The sequence below is a fragment of the Sinohyriopsis cumingii genome, unplaced genomic scaffold (genome assembly GCF_028554795.1).
Source record: "Sinohyriopsis cumingii isolate HCF-2022 unplaced genomic scaffold, ASM2855479v2 utg002482l, whole genome shotgun sequence".
In the NCBI taxonomy this organism is placed as follows: domain Eukaryota; kingdom Metazoa; phylum Mollusca; class Bivalvia; order Unionida; family Unionidae; genus Sinohyriopsis; species Sinohyriopsis cumingii.
The window spans coordinates 109,479-123,649 of record NW_028316226.1 but is presented as its reverse complement, the minus strand read 5'-3'; the positions used below and the strand labels follow the sequence as shown (position 1 = coordinate 123,649).

The window sequence follows — 14,171 nt, the reverse complement described above, 5'->3', positions numbered from 1 at the left end:
CATTAAACTATTCAATTTGCTTCAGAACAAGAAGACAGAATAACTTCAAATTACTTTTGTTTTTACATTCATCGCCAGGCTTTCTTCTCCAGTTACTTGTCGATATTATGTCCAAATAATGAAGATAATGACCCAAATATAAGTCCTTATTCCAAGGCCAAAAAAAAACTGTCGCAAATGACCAAAGGAAAAACTGATTTTAATGAATTTTAATCATTATTGCATAAGAAAAGAAGGAACTTAGTGTCACTATAAAGTGTTTTTTTTTCTCTTAGTTTTCTTTGACGATGGTGTTTTCTGACATATGTAATTGTGGTTAAGATTAGTCTTTCTTGTATACATAAACTGGTTCCCTAAATTCAAGAATGAAACTATGCAATCAAAACTGGCAGAAGTTAAATAATTATTAGCATACATTTTGATAAGGATGTCTAAAACAAACTTTTTCTGTATGGGTGTGGAGGTTAACTTTGTTCAGAGGAAGATAAGAGTGCAATGAAAAACTATGCTAATCCACTGGTCCATACAGTAGTTATATTTGTTCAAGAATTTCAGTACATCCTCTGAAGCTGAAGTCGTAAATGGGGTTCTGGGAAGTTAACTTCCAATTAATTGTACTTGACTAACTATATGAAAACCTATTTCAAGTTTTGGAGAAATGACAATTCACCAGCGTTTCCGAAATCAATCCGTCAAAAGTATTGCATTTACACGAATAATTGAAAATGAAATATTTCACTCATGGCTGTCCCGAGAGATTGCTTCAACCATTTACCAGGATACTACAAAATGAGTATTAACTTTCATTTCCAAAATGGTGGGCTCGTCCGGGATTTGAACCCGGGACCTCTCGCACCCAAAGCGAGAATCATACCCCTAGACCAACGAGCCTCACATGGGAAATAATCGTGCCATTATCCGCCTTTATATTTGTCCTGCATACGAGCCGTACCTTATCTACAGCTTGATATCAGTGCGCTGCTGTTACTCAGATCCTTGCACATGAAAAGATTATATCATAGATGAAACGTACATATTTCATTTCCTTGTGTACATTTCATGCACAAATAGTATTGTTTCGAAATATCAGTCTTTTGATATCATTTACTATTCAGTTTGCTTCAAAGCTAATCTCCCAAATCTATGAGACATACACATATAAGTCCTTCTTCCAAGGAGAAAAAACTGTCGCAAATGACCCATGATCAAACTAAATTTAATGAATTTTAATAATCTTTGCATCATTTAAGACCAGATGATAGGAAGGAACTTAATGTTCCTATAAAGTGTTTTCTTTTTCTCTCTTAGTTTTCTCTGAAGATTGTGTTTTGTAATATATGTAATTTATGGATGACATTATTCATTGTTGTATACACAGACTGGTTCTCTAAATTCAAGACCGAAACTATGCAATCAAGCTGATTGTTGTTGTGGGTAATAAATGAAAAGTAATTAGTTGACTTTGTTTAGACTAACATGCTTTAAGATAAAGTCGATTTCCGATGACGAAGACATATTTAGAATTAAAATGATATTTTATTTGCATGCTTCTAAATGAAATCCAACTCATCTGAATTTTACTGTTGATAATAATCAAGAGTTTCAGATCTACATGATATTAATTGCTGCCGATAGACCCTTGGACAATTCGTTGATCAAACAGCATTCTCCATTCGCCGGCGTCCCCGTTTGACACTTGGATTATGCATAAAGATGAATGCATGCTGATGTATGTCGATGGAAGCCAAATTTGCCATTCTAGTCGACGGTCATACCATTAATTTGACAGTTGATTTTCACAACAACAAAAAAGATAATTCCAGTAGGTGGATTAGGCAAGGTTCGTTTTAGGTTCTCTCTAAGCAGCACATTCATCTTTCGTTAAAGATATGATAGGAAATCTGTACAAATATTATGAATTCGTCCATCAATATTTTGCTTAAAAACCAATTCCGGATAGACTTTGTTCTATTTACAACCTCCTTGAAAACGAATACCGTTTTCTACTAAAATGCATCTTGTGGATAGATGTGAGATGAAATTCAAGCAGACAAGACCTTTGAAGAGACTAGCAAGTGAGAAATCATGTGGCTGTCTCCAATTTAGAAAGTGCTTCAATCCAAGTAATCTACGCCGTTTCAGAATCAAATAAAGAGATGTGTTGTGTCGGTTTATTCTAACAGCATGCATTGTAACCCCATAGGCAGTCAATCAATAAATCAACGCCTACTGAATTAGATGACACAGACATGTAAATGACATTAGGCAGTTAAGGTAAAGACACGGTGGGGAGATAGGCCCTTACGAAGCAAGGGAATAATGTGCATCGGTGGTTCAGTGGTAGAATGCTCGCCTGCCACGCGGGCGGCCCGGGTTCGATTCCCGGCCGATGCAAATTTTTTTTATATAATTTTAGAATGTTTGCATAATCCAATATTTGTAATAACTCTTTTTGCCCTAGTCTAATTTTCGCTCACTTTTGTGTTTTATGCCAACTCCACAACTGAAATCGGAACAGTCCTTGAATCAGAAGCTTGGATGTCTCACACTGAGTGTCCCTCGCTTCCCGGAAAAAAACATGGATGTTGGTGCAAAACAGCTTTCCATTACAATGGGACAGATCCTTATCTTGTCTATAAGGAGTTTCTAATTGGAACTGTAGGAAGAGCGTAATAACCTTCATTTTTCAGTTAGAGGTTAATCTTTAAATCCGGATGACGATGCCTATCGCCCTTAATTATTTTAACACAAGAACATTTCAGTGTACTGAACGTGTTATTATCATTTACTTTATGACACTAGAATACTCTTTTAGAGATGTCTTCAATTTATTTCAACATTTATGTCTGTCTGTAAACCTCGTTTCACGTTTGACCTTCTCCAGCCAACTTTGACTCGAATTTCATTGAACTGATTTCAAATCCAGACTGAAAGGAATGATACTAAGTTCCCATTCACAATGTTTTTGTGTTATTTACAGATTACTGTATCAAACGATCATTGACCTCTCTCTCTCCCTCTCTCTCTCTCGCTCCCTCTCTCTCTCTTTCTCCCTCTCTCTCCCTCGCACTCTCTCTCTCTCTCTCTCTCTCTCTCTCTCTCTCTCTCTCTGTCTCTCTCTCTCTCTCTCTCTCTCGTTCGAAATCACACAAGAGTTCAAAGTTTATGCCTGCACAATGTCATATGTAGGAAAGTCATCAACCTGTCATGGGTTTCATTACATTTCAGAGGACAACAAATAGAACTATAATCAGCCTGCAATTTCAAAACTCTACAACGTCATTAAGAATAAATGTACGACATACTGTTATATCTACAATTACACCGTTTGAAAGATAAACTATATCCTCATGCGCAAACATGCACGCACGCAAACATACATATATGTGTAAACAACATACAATCATTTTTTTTTTAAAAGGCAAACTGTTATCTATACTGTATTTCTACTGTGTGATTGAAGTTTCTCCTTAATTGCGGGTAGGAGATTGGGCCTATCTGAATAATGTCTTTTTTATCAATAACATATTGAAGGCTTATTGTGTATATGGTTGTAGATTATAAAGTAAGATTATTAATTTTGTATGAAAACATCTTTATTTGGATTTGAGATCAGATCATTAGTTTTTCCTCAGGAAATCCTGGTGTACCAGATATTTGGCATGTTCTTTACTAAACCTTTAGTATTATACATGATCTTGCTGCCAGCGTTGAATATTATAGTAAACGAAACAAATATATTTGCAGTAGATGCATTAGGCAAAGTTGATTGCAGGTTTTATCTAAGCAATACACCAAACTTTAGGATAGGAAAACTGTACCAATAGTGCGAATTGCGTCCATTAATGTCTTGCTTACAAACTAATTCAGGACGGATTTTATTTGATTCACAACCTCCTTAGAAATGAACACCATTTCTCTACTTGCATGTGTCTTGTATAAAGATCTAAGAGCCATATATATATATATATATACAGACGCTGGCGGCCTTCATTTGATTCCAAGTCGATGAAAGGATACTTTTACATTCAGAATGTGTGCATGGTCCTAAATTGTACTAGCGTTTTTCGCTGTAACCTAATTGTCGCTCACTTATGTTTTGTATGCCAACGCCACAACTTAAAGTCTTCCATCAGGAGATGGGGTTTCTCACACAGAATGTCCCTCGTTTGATAGATGCCCCGTGAATCCAAAAATCAAAAGCAATTATTTTGTCATTGAGGATGTATTAAACTGCATGCCATATCATTCATAGAACTGTATGCCTGAGAATGTGCAGAAATGCATTTCTGCCTATCGAAACAAAAGCACACCTGATGTTTCTATCCAGAACTCAAACCTCAGTAAATCATAAAATAGGGAGTTGCAAAATTAATGCTAAAACAATTCTCTGGCAATCAAGAAGTCTAGTAAAAGTAATGCCACCAATGTCTTTCATCAGTACATTTTGGAATTAGAGCTACAATGAAATGATTTTGCAATATTATCAGCCTATTACAAACCCAGTTTGAAGTGAGACAGAAATGGGACTCGGATTGAATCTTGAAAAGGTAAATAAAAGTCAGACGGAAACTTGCAGAAAACATGGAAGTCAGACGATATTTTTCAATAGTAAATGGAAATCAGACGAAGTCTTGGAAAAGTATGTTTAGGTAGATTTCTGAACACAAGGGAATTCGACTGCTGTATTCCGAATTCAATACCAAGGTATTGTTATATTTATCTGAAAAGTCACAAACCGGTCTAGAACTGGACTATGCCAAGCGAAGTTCGGACAAGTGGCACATTGTTTCAGATTGTTCAAGACAGACTGAGCGTGTTGCCGAGCGGATTTATTTTGATCGAAACACTTTGGCGCAGAAACACTATCCATATTTTAAAGATACAAATGATTTCCTGGAAAAAACTGACCAAACTTACAGCCTCTTAAAACTGTATACTTGGAGAAATAAAGGTGTGCAACGGCCATAAATTACCATTTTTTACGTTAGGTGTATTGAGGATAGTTTCCTCGTTTGGACCCATGTGGAGGAAAAATAGTTTCCTGACTGGATATAACAACCAACATTCATCAATTAAAATTAAAACGAAAAAGAAAGGGAATAAGGAGTAGATTTCCTAAATTTGACATTATACAACAGAATAAACTTGCAAACGGGAATAATCGGGACATTAGGATATATTTAAAGGAGATTCATCAATTGTTACGTTAAATACCTTTCCTGTAAGGCATGGGTTCAGGAGCATTGTTAATTCCAAACACATATTTCCCACACGATTTTGCAACATCAACAAGATTTAATGACGCTTGTTCGATGTATTTCGAGAAATAAGTTGAAAAATCAAGCAAGTGGTTAAACAGAGACCTGAAGTTTTAAGAAGAATAAATATTCTCAACAAAACAAAACTAACAATTTCGTTTTTTGTTAGTTACATTTGACGTTCTTAGTTTTTCTCCTTTATATTCCATACAACTTTACAAAACAAAAAATAACAATTACGATCTATGTTGGTTTCAGTCCACGTTCTTTTTTTCTTTTACATTCCTTAAAAGCTTGCAAAACAAATGTAACAAGTACGTTCTTTGTTGGTTAAAGTCGATCTTTTTTTCTTTCTTACATTCTTTACAAGCTTACAAATTAAAACTAACAATTATGTTCTTTTTTGGTTTCAATCGACGTTCCGCATCTGCAAGATGACTTATTGTTGTTACAGCTCTGTGAAGATAACAATTCCAAAATGTTGCACCGTATAACTGTAAATATAACTTTATCAAGCATATTTATTCTTAATAGGGTTGTCAACTTTTGAAAGCTGAGGCTGATTGAAGTCCTGAAGATTGATCTCTGAAAGGTAAAGAAATGCAAGACAGGTTGATCATCTAGCCATCTACAACTACAAATATAACTTCCCAACATATGTCACATACACAACGAGAAAACACCGATATTATTTTCACCGAAAGCATAACTTAGGAAGAAAATTATAATATATTCAATTGAATTCGAATCGCAATTATGCGACTATTTATTTCAATTGAAACCTTTAAAGGGAGAGAAATCACTGGCCGCACATGGTGTCTGAAGCCATACACTGCATTATACTCCTCAGCAAGAGCAGAAGACCTCTTCCAGGACATGGTGATTATCACAATTTTTGCACGATCAGTTGCGTTCAAAACATTTAAAAGAACGGAAACCCTCTTCAAGCACATGGTACTTATTGGAAATGTAACACGTGCAGTTACATACGAAGCCAGTGAATGAACAGGAGCCGTGGTGATGCATAGTTATAGCAGAAACAGTTGCATTTGAAAATCCGAGAAACAGAATAAACTCTCTAGCCGAAGATGTTACCTACTTATGATATTGATCAAGTGGTAGTCGGTATTTATCACCTTCAGACACACACAATAAGAGAACGGGAGTAAAATGAAATTTGTTGATTTTGAAATAAGGACAGACCAAGTTTCATGAACATGTCTTACAATTTTAGAGCGAACTAACTGAAGACATTTTATTCTTAATTCTTACTGATTATATGGACAGACATACATTCGCAGAGTAAATGTGAATTTTTTTGAACATCAAAGTTTTCCTAATTTGACTTACTTGTTCATCTTTGAACTGCAACGATAAAACACTTAATTGACCATATGCCTTTTGTATGGTTTCGCTTTCTAACGAACCGAACACTTGATTGAAAATTCAGGGGTGAATATGCTTTGGCGCATCATCTTAAACTAGTATCATATACTTACTTTAAAACATAATCTGGACACTAGAATAGTTTTAAAGGAGGTTCATCAATTGTTACGTAAAATACTTTTCCAATAAGTCGTACGTTCAGGAGCATTGTCAAATTCCCAATACATATCTCCCACACAATTTGTAACAATCAACAACATTTAATGATGTTTGCTTGTTGCTTTTCGTGAAATAGGTTAGAAAATCAAGAAAGTGGGTAAACTGAGACTTGATGTTTTAAGAAGAATAAAGATTCTCAACAAGAAAAATGACAACCTACCAATTACGTTCTTTGCTGATCCCCGGTCGAGTCATACCAAAGACTTACAAAATGCTACTAACAGCTGCCTCGCTTCACGCTCAGCATTAAGAGGTTAGTGTTAGGACTGGTCCGCCTGGTGTCAGGATAATATGACTGGGTGGGACATCATGCTACATGTCTGCGGCATGATGCCCCAGTGCTAGACGTAACTATAATCTGTCGCACTGCGGACATCGTAGCGATATGACTGATAAATTATTAAAGCTACGTTAAAAATCCATATCACACACACACACACACACACACGCACACGCACACATGTTCTTTGCTGGTTTTAATCGACGTTCTTATTTTTTCTTCTTTGCATTCCTTACAACCTTACACAACAAAAGATAACAATTACGTTATTTGTTAGTTTCAATCGATGTTCAGCATATGAATCAAAGTTTGCAAGAGAATATTTGTGTGAATATTTGTGTGATTTGCAACAACAATTTCCTGATGCGTTTCAAAGTTACACTTTGAATAGAGCTTACAAAGGAAATGAAAATATAAGGAGCATTTTGGGCGAGATCCAGTCTTCCGAGTATCGACAAGCCTGGTTTTTAAAAGTGTAAATCGAATGGTAGTAAGTGGTGAATGTTTCTAATTAATTCAGACCTAGCAATTAACGTTAAAACAAGTGAAAATTGTAAAGTTGAAAATATAATTCATATGATGCGAAAACTGTTTTATGTTATGTATTGTTTAAACTGTATAAAGAGAATGCAGAGGAAACCAAAAGGCATTTAATTTATTTACTTTTAATGAACATTCTTCGGGACCTTTATGGTACATAGATTCATTCGCATCTATCTGTCTGTCTCTATGTATAACTGTATGTCTGTTTCAATCTCAATCCACTGTAAACCTGTCTGCCTGTTTGTCTGCCTATATGTCTATTGTATTGCCTGTTCAAGTATTTTGATTCTCTTGATGGGTATCTTCCTTCGTTGGAATGATGAAATATATATCTATATATCAATCTATCGATTGACCGATATCTTTATCTGTCTATATATCTTGATGGGCATGCTCCTTTTTGAGAATGAGTACATTTCATACACAACTAGTAAAGTTTCAAAATCTTAGTCTTTCGTCATCATTAAACTATTCAATTTGCTTCAGAACAAGAAGACAGAATAACTTCAAATTACTTTTGTTTTTACATTCATCGCCAGGCTTTCTTCTCCAGTTACTTGTCGATATTATGTCCAAATAATGAAGATAATGACCCAAATATAAGTCCTTATTCCAAGGCCAAAAAAAAACTGTCGCAAATGACCAAAGGAAAAACTGATTTTAATGAATTTTAATCATTATTGCATAAGAAAAGAAGGAACTTAGTGTCACTATAAAGTGTTTTTTTTTCTCTTAGTTTTCTTTGACGATGGTGTTTTCTGACATATGTAATTGTGGTTAAGATTAGTCTTTCTTGTATACATAAACTGGTTCCCTAAATTCAAGAATGAAACTATGCAATCAAAACTGGCAGAAGTTAAATAATTATTAGCATACATTTTGATAAGGATGTCTAAAACAAACTTTTTCTGTATGGGTGTGGAGGTTAACTTTGTTCAGAGGAAGATAAGAGTGCAATGAAAAACTATGCTAATCCACTGGTCCATACAGTAGTTATATTTGTTCAAGAATTTCAGTACATCCTCTGAAGCTGAAGTCGTAAATGGGGTTCTGGGAAGTTAACTTCCAATTAATTGTACTTGACTAACTATATGAAAACCTATTTCAAGTTTTGGAGAAATGACAATTCACCAGCGTTTCCGAAATCAATCCGTCAAAAGTATTGCATTTACACGAATAATTGAAAATGAAATATTTCACTCATGGCTGTCCCGAGAGATTGCTTCAACCATTTACCAGGATACTACAAAATGAGTATTAACTTTCATTTCCAAAATGGTGGGCTCGTCCGGGATTTGAACCCGGGACCTCTCGCACCCAAAGCGAGAATCATACCCCTAGACCAACGAGCCTCACATGGGAAATAATCGTGCCATTATCCGCCTTTATATTTGTCCTGCATACGAGCCGTACCTTATCTACAGCTTGATATCAGTGCGCTGCTGTTACTCAGATCCTTGCACATGAAAAGATTATATCATAGATGAAACGTACATATTTCATTTCCTTGTGTACATTTCATGCACAAATAGTATTGTTTCGAAATATCAGTCTTTTGATATCATTTACTATTCAGTTTGCTTCAAAGCTAATCTCCCAAATCTATGAGACATACACATATAAGTCCTTCTTCCAAGGAGAAAAAACTGTCGCAAATGACCCATGATCAAACTAAATTTAATGAATTTTAATAATCTTTGCATCATTTAAGACCAGATGATAGGAAGGAACTTAATGTTCCTATAAAGTGTTTTCTTTTTCTCTCTTAGTTTTCTCTGAAGATTGTGTTTTGTAATATATGTAATTTATGGATGACATTATTCATTGTTGTATACACAGACTGGTTCTCTAAATTCAAGACCGAAACTATGCAATCAAGCTGATTGTTGTTGTGGGTAATAAATGAAAAGTAATTAGTTGACTTTGTTTAGACTAACATGCTTTAAGATAAAGTCGATTTCCGATGACGAAGACATATTTAGAATTAAAATGATATTTTATTTGCATGCTTCTAAATGAAATCCAACTCATCTGAATTTTACTGTTGATAATAATCAAGAGTTTCAGATCTACATAATATTAATTGCTGCCGATAGACCCTTGGACAATTCGTTGATCAAACAGCATTCTCCATTCGCCGGCGTCCCCGTTTGACACTTGGATTATGCATAAAGATGAATGCATGCTGATGTATGTCGATGGAAGCCAAATTTGCCATTCTAGTCGACGGTCATACCATTAATTTGACAGTTGATTTTCACAACAACAAAAAAGATAATTCCAGTAGGTGGATTAGGCAAGGTTCGTTTTAGGTTCTCTCTAAGCAGCACATTCATCTTTCGTTAAAGATATGATAGGAAATCTGTACAAATATTATGAATTCGTCCATCAATATTTTGCTTAAAAACCAATTCCGGATAGACTTTGTTCTATTTACAACCTCCTTGAAAACGAATACCGTTTTCTACTAAAATGCATCTTGTGGATAGATGTGAGATGAAATTCAAGCAGACAAGACCTTTGAAGAGACTAGCAAGTGAGAAATCATGTGGCTGTCTCCAATTTAGAAAGTGCTTCAATCCAAGTAATCTACGCCGTTTCAGAATCAAATAAAGAGATGTGTTGTGTCGGTTAATTCTAACAGCATGCATTGTAACCCCATAGGCAGTCAATCAATAAATCAACGCCTACTGAATTAGATGACACAGACATGTAAATGACATTAGGCAGTTAAGGTAAAGACACGGTGGGGAGATAGGCCCTTACGAAGCAAGGGAATAATGTGCATCGGTGGTTCAGTGGTAGAATGCTCGCCTGCCACGCGGGCGGCCCGGGTTCGATTCCCGGCCGATGCAAATTTTTTTTATATAATTTTAGAATGTTTGCATAATCCAATATTTGTAATAACTCTTTTTGCCCTAGTCTAATTTTCGCTCACTTTTGTGTTTTATGCCAACTCCACAACTGAAATCGGAACAGTCCTTGAATCAGAAGCTTGGATGTCTCACACTGAGTGTCCCTCGCTTCCCGGAAAAAAAGATGGATGTTGGTGCAAAACAGCTTTCCATTACAATGGGACAGATCCTTATCTTGTCTATAAGGAGTTTCTAATTGGAACTGTAGGAAGAGCGTAATAACCTTCATTTTTCAGTTAGAGGTTAATCTTTAAATCCGGATGACGATGCCTATCGCCCTTAATTATTTTAACACAAGAACATTTCAGTGTACTGAACGTGTTATTATCATTTACTTTATGACACTAGAATACTCTTTTAGAGATGTCTTCAATTTATTTCAACATTTATGTCTGTCTGTAAACCTCGTTTCACGTTTGACCTTCTCCAGCCAACTTTGACTCGAATTTCATTGAACTGATTTCAAATCCAGACTGAAAGGAATGATACTAAGTTCCCATTCACAATGTTTTTGTGTTATTTACAGATTACTGTATCAAACGATCATTGACCTCTCTCTCTCCCTCTCTCTCTCGCTCCCTCTCTCTCTCTCTCTCCCTCTCTCTCCCTCGCACTCTCTCTCTCTCTCTCTCTCTCTCTCTCTCTCTCTCTCCCTCTCTCTCGTTCGAAATCACACAAGAGTTCAAAGTTTATGCCTGCACAATGTCATATGTAGGAAAGTCATCATTGGAGATGTAAATGTTTAGATGATCAACCTGTCATGGGTTTCATTACATTTCAGAGGACAACAAATAGAACTATAATCAGCCTGCAATTTCAAAACTCTACAACGTCATTAAGAATAAATGTACGACATACTGTTATATCTACAATTACACCGTTTGAAAGATAAACTATATCCTCATGCGCAAACATGCACGCACGCAAACATACATATATGTGTAAACAACATACAATCATTTTTTTTTTAAAAGGCAAACTGTTATCTATACTGTATTTCTACTGTGTGATTGAAGTTTCTCCTTAATTGCGGGTAGGAGATTGGGCCTATCTGAATAATGTCTTTTTAATCAATAACATATTGAAGGCCTATTGTGTATATGGTTGTAGATTATAAAGTAAGATTATTAATTTTGTATGAAAACATCTTTATTTGGATTTGAGATCAGATCATTAGTTTTTCCTCAGGAAATCCTGGTGTACCAGATATTTGGCATGTTCTTTACTAAACCTTTAGTATTATACATGATCTTGCTGCCAGCGTTGAATATTATAGTAAACGAAACAAATATATTTGCAGTAGATGCATTAGGCAAAGTTGATTGCAGGTTTTATCTAAGCAATACACCAAACTTTAGGATAGGAAAACTGTACCAATAGTGCGAATTGCGTCCATTAATGTCTTGCTTACAAACTAATTCAGGACGGATTTTATTTGATTCACAACCTCCTTAGAAATGAACACCATTTCTCTACTTGCATGTGTCTTGTAGAAAGATCTAAGAGCCATATATATATATATATATATATATATATATATATATATATATATATATACACAGACGCTGGCGGCCTTCATTTGATTCCAAGTCGATGAAAGGATACTTTTACATTCAGAATGTGTGCATGGTCCTAAATTGTACTATCGTTTTTCGCTGTAAGCTAATTGTCGCTCACTTATGTTTTGTATGCCAACGCCACAACTTAAAGTCTTCCATCAGGAGATGGGGTTTCTCATACAGAATGTCCCTCGTTTGATGGATGCCCCGTGAATCCAAAAATCAAAAGCAATTATTTTGTCATTGAGGATGTATTAAACTGCATGCCATAGCATTCATAGAACTGTATGCCTGAGAATGTGCAGAAATGCATTTCTGCCTATCGAAACAAAAGCACACCTGATGTTTCTATCCAGAACTCAAACCTCAGTAAATCATAAAATAGGGAGTTGCAAAATTAATGCTAAAACAATTCTCTGGCAATCAAGAAGTCTAGTAAAAGTAATGCCACCAATGTCTTTCATCAGTACATTTTGGAATTAGAGCTACAATGAAATGATTTTGCAATATTATCAGCCTATTACAAACCCAGTTTGAAGTGAGACAGAAATGGGACTCGGATTGAATCTTGAAAAGGTAAATAAAAGTCAGACGGAAACTTGCAGAAAACATGGAAGTCAGACGATATTTTTCAATAGTAAATGGAAATCAGACGAAGTCTTGGAAAAGTATGTTTAGGTAGATTTCTGAACACAAGGGAATTCGACTGCTGTATTCCGAATTCAATACCAAGGTATTGTTATATTTATCTGAAAAGTCACAAACCGGTCTAGAACTGGACTATGCCAAGCGAAGTTCGGACAAGTGGCACATTGTTTCAGATTGTTCAAGACAGACTGAGCGTGTTGCCGAGCGGATTTATTTTGATCGAAACACTTTGGCGCAGAAACACTATCCATCTTTTAAAGATACAAATGATTTCCTGGAAAAAACTGACCAAACTTACAGCCTCTTAAAACTGTATACTTGGAGAAATAAAGGTGTGCAACGGCCATAAATTACCATTTTTTACGTTAGGTGTATTGAGGATAGTTTCCTCGTTTGGACCCATGTGGAGGAAAAATAGTTTCCTGACTGGATATAACAACCAACATTCATCAATTAAAATTAAAACGAAAAAGAAAGGGAATAAGGAGTAGATTTCCTAAATTTGACATTATACAACAGAATAAACTTGCAAACGGGAATAATCGGGACATTAGGATATATTTAAAGGAGATTCATCAATTGTTACGTTAAATACCTTTCCTGTAAGGCATGGGTTCAGGAGCATTGTTAATTCCAAACACATATTTCCCACACGATTTTGCAACATCAACAAGATTTAATGACGCTTGTTCGATGTATTTCGAGAAATAAGTTGAAAAATCAAGCAAGTGGTTAAACAGAGACCTGAAGTTTTAAGAAGAATAAATATTCTCAACAAAACAAAACTAACAATTTCGTTTTTTGTTAGTTACATTTGACGTTCTTAGTTTTTCTCCTTTATATTCCATACAACTTTACAAAACAAAAAATAACAATTACGATCTATGTTGGTTTCAGTCCACGTTCTTTTTTTCTTTTACATTCCTTAAAAGCTTGCAAAACAAATGTAACAAGTACGTTCTTTGTTGGTTAAAGTCGATCTTTTTTTCTTTCTTACATTCTTTACAAGCTTACAAATTAAAACTAACAATTATGTTCTTTTTTGGTTTCAATCGACGTTCCGCATCTGCAAGATGACTTATTGTTGTTACAGCTCTGTGAAGATAACAATTCCAAAATGTTGCACCGTGTAACTGTAAATATAACTTTATCAAGCATATTTATTCTTAATAGGGTTGTCAACTTTTGAAAGCTGAGGCTGATTGAAGTCCTGAAGATTGATCTCTGAAAGGTAAAGAAATGCAAGACAGGTTGATCATCTAGCCATCTACAACTACAAATATAACTTCCCAACATATGTCACATACACAACGAGAAAACACCGATATTATTTTCACCGAAAGCATAACTTAGGAAGAAA

General features: G+C 35.3%; 4 non-coding genes across 4 annotated transcripts; 2 read left to right on the top strand and 2 right to left on the bottom strand.

Moving 5' to 3' along the window:
* Positions 1-819: 819 nt before the first annotated feature.
* Positions 820-891, bottom strand: Trnap-ugg (transfer RNA proline (anticodon UGG)). Its single transcript has one exon. It is a non-coding gene; the product is annotated as a tRNA-Pro (tRNA).
* Positions 892-2,323: 1,432 nt separating this feature from the next.
* Trnag-gcc (transfer RNA glycine (anticodon GCC)) lies at positions 2,324-2,394 on the top strand. The gene has a single exon. It is a non-coding gene; the product is annotated as a tRNA-Gly (tRNA).
* A 6,575-nt stretch (positions 2,395-8,969) lies between these two features.
* Positions 8,970-9,041, bottom strand: Trnap-ugg (transfer RNA proline (anticodon UGG)). The gene has a single exon. It is a non-coding gene; the product is annotated as a tRNA-Pro (tRNA).
* A 1,432-nt stretch (positions 9,042-10,473) lies between these two features.
* Trnag-gcc (transfer RNA glycine (anticodon GCC)) lies at positions 10,474-10,544 on the top strand. Its single transcript has one exon. It is a non-coding gene; the product is annotated as a tRNA-Gly (tRNA).
* The last annotated feature ends 3,627 nt before the right edge of the window (positions 10,545-14,171 follow it).